The 4410-nt window shown below is 41.8% G+C and overlaps 1 long non-coding RNA gene across 1 annotated transcript; it reads right to left on the reverse strand.

Annotated features, from left to right (window-relative positions):
- Positions 1 to 443: 443 nt before the first annotated feature.
- LOC130170881 (uncharacterized) lies at positions 444 to 3483 on the reverse strand. The gene is made up of 2 exons (XR_008828053.1): positions 2909 to 3483; positions 444 to 1180 (listed from the first exon to the last, which is right to left on the reverse strand). It is a non-coding gene; the product is annotated as an uncharacterized LOC130170881 (long non-coding RNA).
- Positions 3484 to 4410: the final 927 nt, after the last annotated feature.

Consider the following 4410-nt stretch of genomic DNA (forward strand, 5'->3'; position numbering starts at 1 on the left):
CCAGGCAGGTGATCCGTCTGTGACGGCAAAGATCAAGCAGGTGATAAGTTCTCTGAAATTCTTTACCAGCAGGAAACTGAACAACAGTTCCTCCAGATGATCGGAAGCAGCTGAAATGTTGCTGATGATGTTTAAAATCATCCCACCGGTCTGATCACCTGTCTGATCACCTGTCTGATCACCTGACTGCTCGTCTTTCTGGTAAGACACCATTTATAAATAGTGTTTTTATCTATTTAAAGGGTTATCTACTTATCAGTGAGACATCTTCAATTCACTGTTTCACTTTCTAGAAAAGAACATCATTCACATTGATGACGAGCTGATGAAGCTAATGAAATGAAGCCTGATTGGACAGAGGTGATGTCACCGCGGTCACAGATATTAACTGGTGAGGACAGAGTTGATGTGACTGATAAGAATAATGAACAACAACAAGAAAATAAACCAGCATCATTCTTTAATATGAGAGCAGGTATAAAGTGTTCTGCAGTGTTCATGTGATGTGGTTTTAAGTGGACTGAACATCTGAATCCTGAAGCCCACGTGGTCTACGTCTCAGTCAGCACCACAAGAATAAGTGACTTCTTGTCTCAGTGTAAATAAAGATGATATCTGTTGCTGAGGTCAGGGTGAGGGATGAAGAGGGGGAGGAGGAAGAGGAGGAGGAGGAGGACCAGCTGGCTCTGCATGAACTCAGTCTCATGATGTTCAGTCTGGACTCGCTCCAACATCTCTGTTCTTCAGTGAGCAGCAGGAAGTGACTGAAGAACTGGGGACTCACCTGAGGACACACACCTGGTCCCAGAGCGTCCACTTTTATTTCAGGGTTAGATTTGGTTTAAATGATGCTGACCTGGTGCTGTATTCTCTTCATGTTCAGACCCAACTGTCCAACACTTCCTGTCTTGAGCTCATTGGTTCCTACTGAAGACGTAAATCTTTAAAACCTCTTCACTAAAATAAAGTTTAATTCTTAAAAAGTCTCAGTCATTTCCTTAAACAGCTGATCACTGGAGTTCAAATCAAACAAGCAGGAGGAAAGAGTCACTTTATTGGGGACTATTTTCCGCGGCGGTTTAATCCACATACGGAGCTGTAGTGAGGATCTGGGGCAGCAGGACGTGTTTTATCTGGAAGCAGTGGAGGAATCAGACACATCACAGGAGCTGGTCTCAATCTGAACATGACGTTTAATGACAAGAAGAAAAATATAGAAATAACATCAGACACTGTAGCTGATGAGTGTTCATCCAACTAAATGATAAGTAATTAAATAATTTAACAGAAGTGACGGTTTTAAGTCAGAAGAGAGTGTGGTTTAATACTTGAACTCGGTCAAAGTTTATTGCTTTAAATTTTTTATTACTTTTTTTTTAATGGCATAGTCAGTGCCAGAGGCGGCTCACATGGCTTCAGCCCTGAACTCTCACTGTTATTATACGTGGCAGTTTTGTACTAAACAGAGTGTGAATTATTATACAATAAAAAATAGGGGGGGCAACTATTTCTCTGGGGCAAAAGGGAACCCAGGACAATCCTTACAGTATCTTACTTGTTTAACTAAAGGGTCAAATAAAGTAGTCAAGAAAAAAGAACAATGTTTCCCTCTGAAAAGCTGGAGTGGAAGAATAAAATGTAAAGTACAAGTACCACAAAATTGTACTTCAGTACACTACTTAGCGTAAATGTACTCAATTACCACTGCTAATACCCTGAGAGAAAACAAAGATGGCGTCTGTTAAAGAAGCTGATATCAAAAAGATAAAACTAAACCACACAGACACACAAAGACTGTTAACATGAAATAATAAACTCTATATTGATGTCAAACGTATCAACTAATCCTCCATTGCCCCACTGCTCATGACTCCAGTGTTTGTAACATTAGATCATATATGACATTTTATATTGGTAATGAAATGACAAGCTAACACTGGAAATGAAAGGGCGCACCATCAGATAGCTCACATTAGTTAGCTCAACTGTAACTCCAGGCTAAAGCTAGAAACTAGCTCACATTAGTTAGCTCAACTGTAACTCCAGGCTAAAGCTAGAAACTAGCTCACATTAGTTAGCTCAACTGTAACTTAAAGCTAAAGTTAGAAACTAGTTCACATTAGTTAGCTCAACTGTAACTCCAGGCTAAAGCTAGAAACTAGCTCACATTAGTTAGCTCAACTGTAAATCCAGGCTAAAGCTAGAAACTAGCTCACATTAGTTAGCTCAACTGTAACTCCAGGCTAAAGCTAGAAACTAGCTCACATCAGTTAGCTCAACTGTAACTCCAGGCTAAAGCTAGAAACTAGCTAACATTAGTTAGCTCAACTTTAACTTAAGGCTAAAGCTAGAAACTAGCTAACATTAGTTAGCTCAACTGTAACTCCAGGCTAAAGCTAGAAACTAGCTCACATTAGTTAGTTCAACTGTAACTCCAGGCTAAAGCTAGAAACTAGCTCACATTAGTTAGCTCAACTGTAACTCCAGGCTAAAGCTAGAAACTAGCTAACATTAGTTAGCTCAACTTTAACTTAAGGCTAAAGCTAGAAACTAGCTCACATTAGTTAGCGCAACTGTAACTTAAGGCTTAAGTTAGAAACTAGCTAACGTTAGCATTCATCTGTAGATACAGAAAGTAAAGTGTATTAAACGAGCTACTGCTACTTGTAGGCTAATTACAATAGAATTAAGAAGAATAAATGAATGTTCGACCCCCCTGAATCTCTATTGAGGGGGTCCAAGTCTTAATCCCCCTGTTAAGTTGTATGTTTTAACCCGTGTATTTAAATATTAATAACTTCATTAAAGGGATGCAGTTGGAGTACAGTTCTCTGTAAAACATGCGTTGTCCCTGATGATGACGATGATGATGATGATGATGAGGTGCTGTAGTCGCTGTGGATCCTACCTGATTTCACCTGGTCTGTTCTCTCAGAGCAGCTGGAGCTTTTCTTCAGACCTCCATCAGTGTGTTCAGGGTGTGTGTGTGTGTGTGTGTGTGTGTGTGTGTGTGTGTGTGTCAGATCTTGGGTCCATGCAGTGATTTAAACTGGTCCTGGCTGCTGCAGCAGTTCTCCTCTGGCCCTCAGGGGGTTGTGAGTAAGTGCTGGCCCCCAGTCGGGTCCCTGGGTGCCTCTGGTTGAGCGTTGGCCTGTGACAGCCTGTCATTTCCAGCACTAAGAGATCTTAAAACGACCCCCCCACCGCTGCCTGGTAATCTCCCAGAATTCCAATAATGTGTGCAGTTGTGGCCTGTCATCAGCGGCCGGCGTCGGGCCGCAGACCGGTCGGTCCGGCTCGGCTGGACGCTGAGAGTATTGTTCTGTGTATTTACTCAGCGCTGCAGCCTCTCAGCGTCTGTGTGGCCGAGCGGCTGCTGCCTCAGAAACAGGCAGAAAAAAGCTAAAAATAGTTCCTCTGTAAAAATAGTCGACTGGTTTCTGTTTGGAGGCTCCACTGAAACCAGAGGCCGTGTTTGAGTTGGAGCGCAGTGTGGGATCGCTGTCTCTCTCTCTGGACGTCTTCCTCGCACGCCCACGACTCTCCCAGTGTGTGTGTGTGTGTGAGTCCAGCGTACGCATCCAAAAGTATGAGTGTGTCTGCATCTGCACAAGCAGATGTGTTGACAGCGACATGTACACTGTGTGTGTGTGTGTGTGTGTGTGTGTGTGTGTGGCGACATGTAGAGGCATGTATTTGGTAATTATATGTACATGCGTATGTCATGTGAGCACATGTATGCACGCATTCACAAAAATGTGTATGTCTCTACATGTGTGTGCGTGTCTGTAATTAAAGAGCAGAGTGTGAAACAGTATGGGCTGTGTGTGTGTGTTTGTGTGTGTGTGTGTGTGTGTGTGTGTCTCAGTATAACTTTTCATTATTGTTAATATAATAAAATGATACACACACACTCATATAGAAACTAATCATGAGGCTGAAACAACTGGAAAGCTTTCAGTTTTCCTTTGATTGTGGAAACAGTGTGTGTGTGTTCAGTGACTGTGAAGCAGTTCCCTCGTGCAGACAGACAGACAGACAGACAGACAGACAGACAGACAGACAGACAGACAGAGAGACAGACAGACAGACAGACAAAGAGAAGACGTGGTGTGATACTGAAGCACAGAGGAAAAATACAGAAGTGTGTTGATCTGTCATGGTGATGTTGTTTTCACTGCGTCTGATCTGAACTCAGACGAGGGAGGAGACGTGGACCAGAGAAGAACCTGTTCAATTCTGGAGCAGATCCGGATCCTTGACTGTAAATTTGAATTTATATGTATAAATATATATATATATATATATATATATATATATATATGTATATATGTATAAATGTGCATGAAAATTAACTGTAAAATACATCTTATTATTAAGCAAAGTGTCATGCACATTGATCTAAAAGAA

This window comes from Seriola aureovittata, chromosome 1 (assembly GCF_021018895.1).
Source record: "Seriola aureovittata isolate HTS-2021-v1 ecotype China chromosome 1, ASM2101889v1, whole genome shotgun sequence".
In the NCBI taxonomy this organism is placed as follows: domain Eukaryota; kingdom Metazoa; phylum Chordata; class Actinopteri; order Carangiformes; family Carangidae; genus Seriola; species Seriola aureovittata.